We start from the raw sequence: 15,133 nt of genomic DNA, 5'->3' as shown, positions 1-15,133 counted from the left end.
AACATTTCCTTACTTTAGCTATATTCAAACCATTAAAGTAATTATTTTATTCTACACGTATATTTCGATTTTCTCTAAGATTATAAAGTGCAGAATTTAATTTATTAATGAACACAGTGAGGTTGTGTATTTAAATATATTTTTTTAAATTTATTTATTAACAAAATATATCAGTTGACTGAATATGGTTGTTATTGAAACTATAATAATTAAGTAGACTTTAGAGTTTAAGTAAATAGAGTACTATCAATTATCAACCATAAAATTAAATTAAACTTATTGATTTAAAAATTATATTCTACTATTATATTGTAAGGTTTTGTCAGATATTATGCAATATGTATAATAAATATAATTGTGCTAGTATCAAGGCCAATATAAGTGTTTTTAACCGTTTTATCAATAATGAGGCATAGGAATAATCTACTGTTCATAATTTTCCATTACTATGAATAATAAGTTTTCTTCTAGTATTTTACAATATATAGATGACCGAACACGAAAGTACAAAGATAAGCTTTGAAATTATTTGCTTCTATATAAAAACAAATCTAAGATTATGTATAGAATTGTTAAGGTTAAATGATTCATTTTATATATTAAGTGATTTATTGCTTTAAAATAATTATATACCAAATAAGTTTTTCGAGTCATTATAATTTTAAATTTTAAATATTTAAACGTGTTGTTACGTATGTAAGAAATGATAAATCTCACAACCAATAATCATCATTTAGTTTTAAAATTTGTTATCCATTGTCAACAATGAACATTTCAATCTCTTCTTGTAGATCAAAAAATCGTTTTAAAATCTCCCCTCAGCTTAACTTACGAGTATAATTATAGTACGGCACATCACTAATACAGCTGAGTACCAGCTTCTATTTCGAAAAGAAAACAACTTGTCTATGAGCAAGGCCATCAAACTTAATAAAATTAACAGCTTTTAGTACAATAGAGTACAGACATAATGTTTCTAAGTCCAATTAATTAAATTTTGATATAGACTGCCGTGAAGGTGTTCACGTCTGTCTGAGTCTTATCCAGGGCTCTTTTATATAGTCGGTTTCGCCGTCCTATTTCTCTCGTTCCTTTTGGTCAAGCGATGCGCGTCGTTAGGTTCTTAAGGTTCACGCATCCTCGGGTCTTTGTGTATGTGCGATGATCCCATTATGTTATGGCGTCCGGATGACGCTCCACCCACGCACGAGCTTCAATCACAACCGTTGCGCCCGAGTTTCCCAGAATTGCTATTCTACCGTTGTCGTTGAGTACAGGTCTATAATGCATTGCGGTTATAATATTAACAAACGCAGGTGCCATCTCGAGATCTTATGTTTTTTTTACGGTAATAAATGATTTGTATACCAATGAAATTTCAACCGATTCTAAAACCATTAATAATAATTCAATTCAATTAGACATAGAAAAAGAAACCGAATTTGATTGCAATAAAAAAATAACACGGAAAAAAATAATAAGGTATGTTCAAAATTATGGGTCAATGCAAATAAATACGAGATCATGTATTATAATTTATAATATAACAAAAAAGTTAAAAGCAGTTAAAATGATCATACAAAAGCAGCAAAGTGGATTGTCTTCAATTTTTAACAATGATCAAATGAATGCTGGATAAAAAATCTACAATATTTATGAAATGATCTAATAGAACTGTTAAAAAGGCCTTAAAGTTTAAATTTGCATATGGAAGTAATGGTTAAAATGAAATATTATCACAGAATATACCTTTAACCTTCCCTACGTATGTTACGAAGAAGACTTCAAAACTTAAAATTTAATAATGGTATATGAGATGAAATGTATGATTTTTATTAAGATAAAAATCGAATCGTTCAAATGTAAATATGAAAGATAATGTTTAATAATAATGGACGGTATGGTAATTACACCAGCATCACTCTATGACACTTCAATTAATAAATATATTGAAAATATCACTTTACCGGAACACGAAGGAGTTGCCACAAATATTATGGTTTTCATGTTGGGTGGCATTACTTCTAGATGGAAGCAAACTGTTATTTATTATTTTACTGGAAAATCTGTAAACGGTATAGTTTATGATGGTATTATTAAAGATATAATAATTAATAGCTAAGAATGAGGAAATTGGTTTAAAATAGATTACATTGTTCCAGATCCAGTACATCTTTTTAAATATATGAATTGTTGATGATTAACAAGGTTTTAACTATATCTGACGATATTAATAATAAATATAACTTGCCTACTCAATAGATTTGTGTTCAACATATACTAAATATAGTTAACTATTAAAACAGTTTAAAATTCCAATTGGCCCTAAAACTCAACAAACAAGAGTTATTTCCGAATCGCTTTAAAAAAACGAAAATATCTAAACCTACTTATGCTATAAGCCACGACGTCTCTAGTGCGTTAAGGCTTCTTGCTGAAAAACTCCATAAACCAGAATACTTGACTAGATACTGCTTAGTACATTGAAATTATTGATAAATGGTTTAACTTGATGACACCAAGAATTTTAAGACATTATGGAAACCTTCCCAAAGTAGATCAATTCTTGCTACTACATCTACTATACTAATTATAGTAACTTCAAGATATTTTTTTTAAACGACAGAGGCTCCAGGTTTCTTTTAACATCACGATTCCCTCAAGAGTGTTTAGGGAATCTCTTTTGTATTTTAAGATCAACACTGCAAGCAAAAAGTAATTTAAAACTAGTTGCTGTTTCACTATATGTGTTCAATGGAAACTGTGATGAAGATGATAGGGAATTGTTGTCAAGATTTTTGGATGTCATACAAAAATCTAAAATATGCAATAATGTGCCTGAAGTAAAAATTACTGATAATTTAGCTGATCCACATAATATTTTACTAAATAATGGTGAACTAAATTTTCTATATAATATTTTAGGCTATATAAAATACATAGTATTAAAAAAAAGTCTAAATTTTATTGGATCTAATTCAAGCATCGATTATGAGTTTACAAAATTATCTAAATTAAAACGCTTTAAAAGGTTGCTTATTCTTTTGCAATAAAAATACATTTGATTTCTTTTTAAAAATGGAAGGATCTTTTCGGAAGACCGAAATTGTGTCCAGAATATCATAATCTTGGAAAGTTTCTATAAAACAGGTTTGTGATTTTTAGGCTATGACATTATCATTTAAACAAATAGAATAATAATAACAATCAGTAGTTAGATAACTTTGATTCAATAAACATACATACAAATGTATGGCTACTGTAGTCGACTCCTTTAATGAGTTAATTGTGTATCTAACAGCTAGCTAAGAAATATAGGAAACTAATGGCGGCTATCGGTATAGCTTATCAGTATAACCACACTATTTCTATCAAGTGATACACCGATGAATTTTTGTCGAATATTTTTTAAGAAAACGACATAAAACCATTCGACAAATTAGCACCGTGGTTTTTTGACGTGCTTTTCGATAACATGCATCGTAGTAAAACGGGGTGATAACAAACAAGAAATATCTAATCTGTTATCATTTATATTTTGGCGCGTTAATACTTGTGTTTGTGTGTGGCGCGAAGACGATTCAAACCGATTTCCTTCTCGTTATCAACACAGAAAACGCTTAGCCGTGATGTTACGGGTAGGAAAGTAGAAAGAAATTGTGAATACGACTTTAACGTATATGTTGGACCATAAGTTTGCGAAAGGCCATACTGGTAATAATACACGCAGAAATAAATGATACAATAAAGTAATAATTAGTAATAAATAAACAACAAAACGAATGATGAACGATACGAAACATTGTGAAGGCGATACGGTATTTTCTTTTTCTCCATTGCCGCGAAAAGGACCTTTAATTTATGTTAAGAATCGGTCTCATGAATTTAAATGGAATCCGTAATGGAAGGCGATGGTGACAGTACATACTCGTTATTGCAATAAACTCTATACATTTTATATAATTTTTTTAACGGTCGTCTTGTGTACAAAGGTATTGCGTACTTGCTTAATAGTTCACTCGGTCAATTATTCGCACCTATTTCGGATCATGACGTGTAAATGTGTAATATTAGTAATATTGACAGACTAGCCAATGGTTATGGAAAGCTAATTAATAGCGCAGTCATAGACCCGTGTTTTTTTAATATTATTTTTGAGATTAGAGTTAAGACCCATTGTTTGCGTTTATCTCGTTATCAGACACAATACTTATCAGACCATTGATTCATCGTTAGTAGTGCATTCCTAAACCACATTTTAACAGTCGTATAATATTTATTTGATCATTGCTTTTTTTTGAGGTTAGAGTCCGGACCACTTGTTTGCTTCTATCAGCTTACTACCGTGATTGGCCTGGCTAGTACTATTGTAAGCCATCGTTATACCCGCGGTAAAAAATTTGCTGGTTTAAGATCCTGCCGAAAGCTATAATTTTACATAAATTTTCTGGACGTGGAATGTGGAAACGGAAGTAGGCATTATTACCCTGCGTGACATACTTGGTACCTAATCTACTCTAATCTGTATAGTACGCATAGCTGTTTTTTCTGCTCTCAAAAACATTACGATGATGTACTTCGAAGACTTCCTTGAAAGTAAGTTTTTAAGTTAAAATATTCTAAAACGACAGAACCTCTGATTCATGTAATGATTTTGTTTTGTTCAAGAACTCAATTTATTGCCGCAGGAGTTTCAAGACTACATTTCTGAAATTGGACAACTGGACCTAAATGTGAAAAGTATATAAATATTATTGATTATCAATTAACACAATTTATTGAACAAATAATTTATTTGACATTGATTGAAGAATTGTTAAACTTATTTCTCGTGTTAATAGTTCCTGCTTTAATTGCTGATTAATTTTCCTTTTTAATTTTTTAGTTATATACCTTCTACCGTTTGATTGCGCTATTCCGTTTTTATTATTCTATAACTATTCTTCGATTTTAGACAATATTATATTCCCGTAATAAATGGACGATGTAAAAGTGGAATAATAATCACCAATAACCCTTTTTAAATGAAAAAAATATATTTTTAAAAATAACTATACAATATAAATAATAATTATTATATAATTACACAATATTATTAACGCGCTCTTTGTCGTCGTCTTGTTATCCGTTTTATTATATATAAAAATGATTGGAAAAATTAAAATAAAATAAAAAAATACTACAACACTTGTGTCATGTCTCTTAGAAATGCACTATATGAGTCACTTTTATTCAAACCTCTTCACCACGTATCAATGAGATACCTGTAATAGTTATTATGCTTATATAAATAATTTATTATATTTTATTATTAAATTATATCTTGGAAGTAAGTCAGGAGTTGTACCACACATATTTTTCACAAATTTTAGTCTCAACGGGTGACACAAACATTCAATTTTTGGGGTATGTGCCTTAGGGATGGACTGTGCCATGGTATTTTATGTTTTATTTTTATATCAACAATACAAAAACAAATATTCAAGTGTACTTGGAAAAACATAAAAATAATGGTATATAATAATAAGAATTAATAACTATTGACCAATCTATTTTTTACTGTAAAAATTGATTTCTTGTTTAAAACAATTCTTTACTGCAAGAAAATCATTTTTTCATATAATTTTTATAATTAACTAACCACCAATTAAGATATTCATATAAGACTGCTTTTCAGGTACTTTTAATTAGTATATAAGTATACAAAGATTTTAATTTATATTCAATTTAACTTTATCACAGATCTTAAAATGTGGTTATTTGCTATATTCTTAACATGTTCTTTTCTTTCTTGCATAGATTAGACTGGCCGTTTACAGTCGATCATATGACTGTAAGCGAGTTTTGATGAGCCTATTTTAAACAGTAGGATCTTTCTATACTTAATAAGTTATAAATTAATATTTGGTCTTCACTTCTAACAGTTCTACCTGTATAATATTTTGTATTAAAAATATATCTTATTAATATATGGTTATATGGTAATATTGGTAATATGGGTTTTGATAAATATTTAATAAATTAGTACTTACAAGTTCATTATTAATGCATTAATATTAGCAATAATGATACATTTGGGTAATTTATAAATATTATTTATTTTATACAATGTCTTAGTATTTATCTATTTGTACTACAATTACATTCAAAATTACTGTTTTAAATTTATAATCTAATTTAAAATATCAATTAAGATTGTTTTTTTGAGGAAAAGGAAAAATTAAGTTTATTCCATTTAAATACAAATTAAATTAAAATATATCTAACAATTATCTTTTTAAAAATGTGAATGTTAGTTATGTTTAAAATATCTCATTGCCATCATGCAAAAAGTGGCCTAGTAATTTTATTAAAAAATCTAAAATTTAATAAAAATTTAAATTGCTCTATAATTTAACGTTGACGAAGTTGTTATGCTGGCATCTGAAATATGACAAAGTAAAACATATAAATTAAAAAAATTAAATAATAAATATTATTTCTAACCACTTTTTGCCTGATGGTGACAATATAAATATATTATGTTTATAAATTTGTGTTTGATTTCAGCCACCATGAATTGTTTAAAAAAAAGTGTAGAGGTTTTGTTTTCAATTGCTGATACTATGAATACAGATGACTTGGATGCTGATTTTAAAAAAATTATGAAAACTGGTGACAAAGCTCTTAAGCAATCTGGTAATATAATTATGTTTTTATTTAATACAATTTGATTTAATAATCCTTAACTTTAAACCTTACTGGATTATTAAATTTTAATCTTTAATTTTAGATGAAAAAATTCAATTAGTTAAGAAGTTGCATGAGTTAATGGCTAAATATATAAACCAATTGGATATTGACTTAGATAAATTTAAAATGGATTTGGAAGCTAATACAATGGGCGTCACTGAACAAATTGAAAAAAGTAATAATTAAACATACATATTTATTATTTACATATTTTCGAATATATTTTAGATGTTTTATATATTTTCTTTTGATAATTATATTTACTCCAACTATTAACTGGTTAGTAATCTTAGTATTACAGATTGAATAAATATGATTATATTTTAAAAATATGATTAACATAGTTATACAGTAGTCGGTAGGTATATTTGTTTAAATTAAGGAATGGATTGTATTGAAATTACATACTTTTATCAAGTTATAATATTTGATAATATCTGGTTAAATTTAAATATGTCTCATAATTTCATGTATTTTTCAGTAAATTAATGGTATGTTTATTATGCTGTAGTATTTTACTTCAAACATTAAACTTCTATTTTTATTTAAAAAACAACCGCATTACAATATACATTTCGATGAAAATAATATTTATTCCTGTATTGCAGAGGTAGAGGATGAATTATTTAACAGCAGTTTCAGTGAAAAACCTATTGTGATAGATTCAAATTCTTCTAGTAGAGGCGGTTTAGATTTACAAGTCAATGCAATTCCTACCAACTCTCAAATGGATCAAATTCCATTAGACTATACTTTGGAGCATATGGAAGATGGTAGTTCAGTAGTTTCAGCACCTGCGACCAAAGTTAAGGTTACTACTAAAAAGGTATTATAAAGTTAGGAAAGTGATTACCACTCTGTTATACATTACGTACTGAGTGGGTTATTGAACCCAATACATGTGTTAAATTTGAATTAATTAATATCATACACCATTTTTTAAATACTCGTAAGTATGTAATTTTGCCCAAATTTGAATTTAAAATTTCTATAGAAAATCAGGTTATGCTCGTAGGTGTTTAATATTTTTATACAGAAAATAGAACAACTTATGGGGAACTTGGTATATAATTTTCTAGAATTTTGACCCAATGAATAATTTTTATTGTCATTGTAGAAAAAAAATTAAATCATGTATAGAACATGTAAATATTAACATTAAGTCAACATTTCCAGTATACACGGTCATTTGCTCAATCATTTTTGATTTACAATAAAATTACAAAATAGATTTTGTCAAAAATGTTCCTTAATTTTTTTGTTTGTTATTCCCAATTATATGTATACACATATATATATATATAAAATACTAGTTGGTAGAGGTTAGGTTAGATTACCAAGTTATGGAAATTTAAATTTTTCTAAATATATTTAAGATTCTGACTAGAGTGATGTATATATAATTTCATAACAAATTATAAGATTATAATAAAATATTGATTATGTTGTTATCATTAAATGTCTAGTCTTTAAATCCCTACATTCTTAATTAAATGATTAATGAGAATATATTTATTTTTTATATCCGATTTATTACTACATTTTTTGTACATGCTAATAATACAATATTGGATATGATCAACAAAAAATAGCTTAATAGGTCAAGTTAATATAATCAATTAATTTATTCTATTTACTATTAATATTTTATTGAATTCTTTTTAGTCAATTAAAGGTTGTAAATCAGTCAAACCAAAAACATCTATTAAAACAAACAATCAGAACAAAATAAATGCAGTGACTGCAGGTGCATTATCGTCAGGATTGCTTATTAATAATAAATTACATCGTCCAAAAAAATATAAAAAACGTTCGAAGCAAGTATTAAATATAAATTAAAAGTAACATTATCATATTTTTTTTTTTTTAATGAATTGTTTTTATTTACTATTTATATATATTCTATATTAAGTAAATTTGAACAGAAAAAAAAAAAAATAATTGAAGATTACATGAGTAAAGGAAATATCCATTGATATATATCATTTGATATTACTTTACAATTATTTAACTTAACTCGTTTTTTTAAGATTTTATTAATAACTGTTTTTCAGAAATTCTAAACAAGTAATAATTAACAATTCATTAACTGATGGAGATAATGTCACTGAATCAGATGGTCGTCGTTATTGCATATGTAACGATATAGCTTATAACACAATGATTGGATGTGATAACAATAAAGTAAATATTATTATTAGAGTTATATAAACATATATATAGTATGATAATATGTGTATTTGTATAATTTATATTTTTGTATTTAGTGCCCTTATGAATGGTTTCATTTTAAATGTGTTGGTATTAAGTCTAAACCAAGTGGACAATGGTTTTGTCCAATATGTAATACTAATAAATCTAATAAAAATACTATGAAGATATAACTACATCTATTACTGTTTATTTGAATCATTGAAAACGTACGTAGGTAATTATACTATATAAATATTTTTTTTTAACCTTTCTTTATTATTTTATAGGTATAAATATGATAATAAAATATTGTGACGATACCTAAAACATGTGGACATATAATCATATATAGTTGGTGTACTAAAAAATAATATTATTCTTGATTGCCTTCAAGCGATACAAAAAAAGTAGTTTTTCATGGCATGAAACGGTTTTTACTATATTGTACGTTTTGTATTTTGTAAGACTGAGACAATGCGCATACGCATGAAACGTCTTCTGAATGAGATATCAAATTGTTAACCAGTTTGTCGTCATATTTAAACTATTACCTATTAATTAATGTTTTTATATTTTACATTTATTTTTGTGATTATTATATTTTGAATTTTTTTTTGTAGATATATTCATGTATATTTTGTGTTTTTAACTTTTATAATTTGTACGAGCTCTAATTATCTTAAAAAAATACTTTAATGATCATAATATACTTATTTTTAATTTTTTTCTTGGGTAATTCTAAAGATATTGAAACTACAATTTATAATATAATGAATCATTTATAAAAATTGTTAATTTCATTGTTACTTTATTAGGAGTATTCGAAATGATATCAATGTTATCATAATATATAGTAAAATTATTAATAAGTGCTTTTTCGTGGAGGTACCAAAACTTAAGAGCAAATAATTTATATGAAATTGTTTTAGCGATAATTTTACGTTATAACTGTTAAAAGTTGACTAAAATGTTTTTCTTCTATCACTAACCGACTTTTTAATCGATTTGGTGTTTCTGGGGTTCTACGAAAAAATATCATAGTAAAAATATCCCAAAATATCCCGCCTAAATAATAACTTAAAACGCTAACTTTTATCATAAAAGTTGTAATTAGATGTACCTAATAATCGAAATTGTCTGAAGTGAATGTGTGTTATTTATTATTTTGATAATGGTAGGTATAATGTATCATTTTATATATCATAACTACAACGCATGTAGTGAACTAACAGTCTTAAATTAAATTATTTAATTAGGTAATTGTTTCATATTTTATAAATGTTAATAATAATTGTATTGTATTAATATCTATGTACAATATGTAACTTTTATAAAAAGGTTTAAATTTTGAAATAATATTTACGCTGGATATTTTGTTTTTGTGATATTTTAACGTGTTCCCGTGTTTCCGATACCCCTGCCCTGATAATACATTTTTTAATATAAATATATTTTTAGTTCATTTGTACAATGAACTAAACCATTGGTTTTCAACCCGTGCGTCGCTGCTCCCAGGGGCGTCGTTGATTATTATCAAAAAAGACCGTGTCCGTAGTGTAAACTAAAAATAAAACTGTAAATTTTTTTTCATTATTATTATCATTATTCGTATGGGAGCCGTCTATTTTAATCCAAAATCAAAAGGAGCCGTGGACCCCAAAAAGGTTGAATACCATTGAACTTAACTACATGCCATAACACTAAATAGTCAGACAATCGCTTTCTTTTGGAACTTCCACGAACATTTGTTGCTTCTTAGGATTTGTGTTAGCTTGTTTAATGGCTGATGTGTGTTTAGTACCAACATATAAGTTATTGTTTAAACGTTAAAATTGTTTTAAATTAGTATTCTTTAAATATAATTATTTATCTAATATTTGAATTTTATTTTATGTTAGAAATTTATAAATTTTTTATAACTAGGTCCCGGATTTTTAAATGACCTTAAAACCATATAAATATGCTCTAAAAAATAGTAAAAATGACCCATTAATTTTTTTTTTATACAATTTAGTAAATTTGAAAAATTGACTTGATGTGGCGATGATGTTGATATGCATACCTTTTGGGGCAGTATTATTCATTCTAAATAACCATTTACCCAATAAAACTATTGAACAAAAATAACCTAAATATCAAGAAGAATTTATGTTTGGATAATATTTTAAATAAGCTAAATCTTTATAGTTTATTAAACAAATACGTACCAAACAAAATGACTCAATAATGATAAAAAAATTTCAAAATAAAAGTTTCAGCTTTGAAGTACTGATTATATGAACGAATTATGTTCTTGAAAAGCATTTTTTAATCAGCCAAAAAAGATACTTTTTGCATCGAAATCCGGACCCTAATTATAATGTTTTAGAAAACAATCTTGTTTAACACCACTCATTTTTGCCAAAGATTTTAAACCTGTTAATGGGCTTTCACTCATATCTTTATTATTTCTTTTTAAGGCTTTTAGAATTCAAATATGAAGCATGATTTCATTTGAGTAGTATTAAATAGCCGATTCAGAAACCTCACCCTCACCAAACTCACCCGCCACCCGATCCGCTTCGTAACCGACATATATTTTTTCGCGCATACGCATATCACCCACGTGACAAGCATTTCTTACCAGTTATCATTTTTCGCGTACGACATACATTTGTCGCCGCAATTACTGTTATCAAGTATTATTATTTTGCCGCCAACCACAACGGACTCGTATAACCCCAACGTTACCTTGGAACAAAAATATAATATTCTGGTTTAGAGTAGAACCGGGTATTGTATTTCCGTTTAGTTTAAGTTGACCCACCTCGACTCTAACCCATTAAATAGTTAACAATGTTATACTGAAGATATACAGATGCGTTAGACCTAATATATAATATTCGGCTAAAAATATATATATATATAGAATATCTACATACTATTTCCCCGCCTAACAAAATTTATACAGGCATGTACAGAAACCACATCAATTGACACTGGTGACAATTTTAATGATCACCGTATGTTAATGTTCCGTTTATTATTATATCGAATGTGTAATATCCCTGATTCATACCAATGTACATATTACTGTTTACCTGCTAACACAATAGCGTTTTGTCCAATATCGATCGCCGGCACATCCCCAAACACAACCAGTTAGGTATATTATTTAATGTCAGTACACAATATATTTTATTGAGACAAAGTGAAAAAGAAAGCCATTTTTTTCGTTTGATTTTACATTATTTGATAATATAAGCGACGTGGTTTAAATGACAAATTATAGAGAAGGGCGAATTGAATGATATCTTAAAAACACAACTTTTTACTAGTACTCGCTGTAAGATTATGTGGTATAAATAATGCTAATTTTTCGATGGTTTTTAGAGATAACAATATTTTTACAATGTTTTAATATTAGTTCAGATTTGCTATTAACAATATTAACCATTTAGAAAAATTTTAGCTAATTAATTTACTCATTTCGCCCCCATTGTCCTACTACTAGAACATATAATTCTAAGTATTGTTGATAATTATATTTACGTTTATTTGTATCACTTGTAATTTTTATATGATAGTATACGTGACATGTGAATGACGAAAAAAATAATAATACATGATAATAAGTAGTATTTAATGCGACAAACAAGTTATCATATTTACCCAAAATTGGGAGCCAATTCAATGGTAGCCAATCAAACATTATGTACCTACTTGTTGCGGTCAACCAACAAAAAGATTACCTAATGATTGTGGCCTCTCAATTGTTGGTTGCAGTGAAATTCAAAAGCGCAAATCGTTTATTTTTTGATAGACCAAAAGAGTGTATTCGTTGTGTGCCTCAATAATGGGATAGAAGCGCAAAAATAAATAATTATTTCTTAAATAGGTATATATTTTTATATTTCAAAAACAAACAGTGATCGACTTAAGTTGAAGTCTAGTATTATAATAATCGTTTTTCATATGCTTATCTCAAAAATAATCTGTGACTGAAACTAGTATGCGACCTAATAATTACATACTAATTTTATAATAAACTCAATATTTTTGGGGAAAAATCAATTGATCATGATAATGACTTTAACTTTACTAAACTAAAAAAAAAAAACACATCGTGATATTATATACTTGGTGATATAGACTAACAGACTGTTTCCACTCAAAATCGTTTTTCGCATACAATTATATATCATTGAATTCAAATTTAACACATCCATAATAGTAATCAACTGAATGTTTAATGTGCCAACAGCAGAGCAGTATTCACTTTCATACCTCTTTTCTGTCATAATTGATACTCTGTTGGTATTAATATTAATATGATGAATGGTAGTACGTTATTTTATTGGAAAAATGAGTACAGAAGGGTCAATGATCTGTCATAAATTAACGGAGGGCAACTACTATGCGTGCGCGCGTGATTCTTTTGTAAGGCGTCGAGGAATGTCGTGGGTGATATGTAGGGCGTGTCAATCGATGAAACACACGGAGCGATTTACCATGCATGCTGATCTTCATTTTTACTTAAGTAATAAAATTATTCAAATTCTGATTTTTAGAGTTTTTAAGTATATATTAAAATTCATGTTGGTTTTTGTTCTATCGACTTAAGCAGTATACAAACTTCTGTTTTTATTTAAACGAGAATCTTTCCTCCCAATTGTACATTATTTAATGAAAAATTTTTTGGAAAATTGTATTGCACTTGATTCAAAATAATATGAGTATTTTCTCAGTTATTAAAAATGATTATAGGTACTAAAAGAAATAATCCTTAAAATTGGTTTTACAAAAATATAAATAGATAAAATATCTATTTAATATACTTGGCAATTTTTATATATTATAAATATTGATGGATTATTAGAAATTACAACAAATTATCACGGTCCCAAACTCATTATAATGAGCCTATTATCTTTAGTACACAATTAAATTAATTAAATAACTACAGGTTCAAATATTGATTTCGATGTGCCAAAATGTGTAGAAAAATTATCTAAATAATTTATCGTATTTTAAATGTATTTCAAATTAACAGAATCAGGTATTGAATATGGCTGTAAAATTTATGAAGAAAAAGGGGTTAGCATTGCTTTGGTGTATATAGGACAAGGCGTATACAGTGGTCAGTAGGTATAGACCATGTTATGGATATCATTGACTACAGCAAGTTGTACACCGTTTAGGGGTTTATTTTCTATATTATTGGCGTGAGTGCATATTATTAACTATTATCTACTACTGTTTACTATTTTGTATATCATGTAGGTATATATAGTATATTCATGAACGCACTTGGGTTTTTGGTTGTAATTGCTGCAATCTTCGATGTGAAAATTTGGTGATTGCAGATATGTTTTGATGGGATTGAGTTCAATAATGTAAATCGATTTAATTAATTGTATAACCTATAATATAATGACATGCTATATCCGCTGTTAGGTTAATTTTATAGTATAGAGTACCTACTTATCTATATCAAACTCTCAAGTGTTATTATTGAGACTAGGTATCTAGGTCAAACATCTTTTATGTACCTACCTATATTAATACTATTAGAAAAAAATTCTAACATTCTGATTCAGTGAGAGGCGGGGGGCACGATGTAATATACGTTGAATATTGATCATTTAATCTTAATTCTACTGTAACTTAAATTTAATCTTATAAAATTATATTACCTTTGTTATCTGATAGGTGCCACCGCGTAATTCTGTTGGAGGCGGATTGAAATTCATAACTGCCTTATTAAGAATATATTTAAAAATATTAACACTTTCGTCACACATTTACCCATTTTATGGATAGATAACTAACTCGCGATTAACTAAAATAATATAAAAACACTTGAACCATGTATTATACTGGTTTAAATTTAAAAAAAATATTAGTGCGGCGGACTACCGAGTGCGATGTGTGTTAAAATAATAATGGCCGACGACTATTGTTTTCGTCTCTTCTTTTGTTACGGTTGTAGAAACAGTATCCCCTCTATTTTCGACGTGTACCCGTGGTCGTGCAGAACGTTTAGGTTAAGCATAATATATTATACGATACTTCCGTGCATTAATAGTGTATACGTGTGTAAAATAATATGAGTATACGACGAGTATCAGTATTGTTGACGCTTGTTCATCGCCAATACGATCCGAAAAGAGAAGTAGGTAACAATTTTGACGTAAAGTTATAGTCAAAACGACGTTTAAGAAACTAT

Source organism: Rhopalosiphum maidis, chromosome 3 (genome assembly GCF_003676215.2).
Source record: "Rhopalosiphum maidis isolate BTI-1 chromosome 3, ASM367621v3, whole genome shotgun sequence".
Taxonomy (NCBI): domain Eukaryota; kingdom Metazoa; phylum Arthropoda; class Insecta; order Hemiptera; family Aphididae; genus Rhopalosiphum; species Rhopalosiphum maidis.
This window is presented reverse-complemented; position numbering follows the sequence as displayed.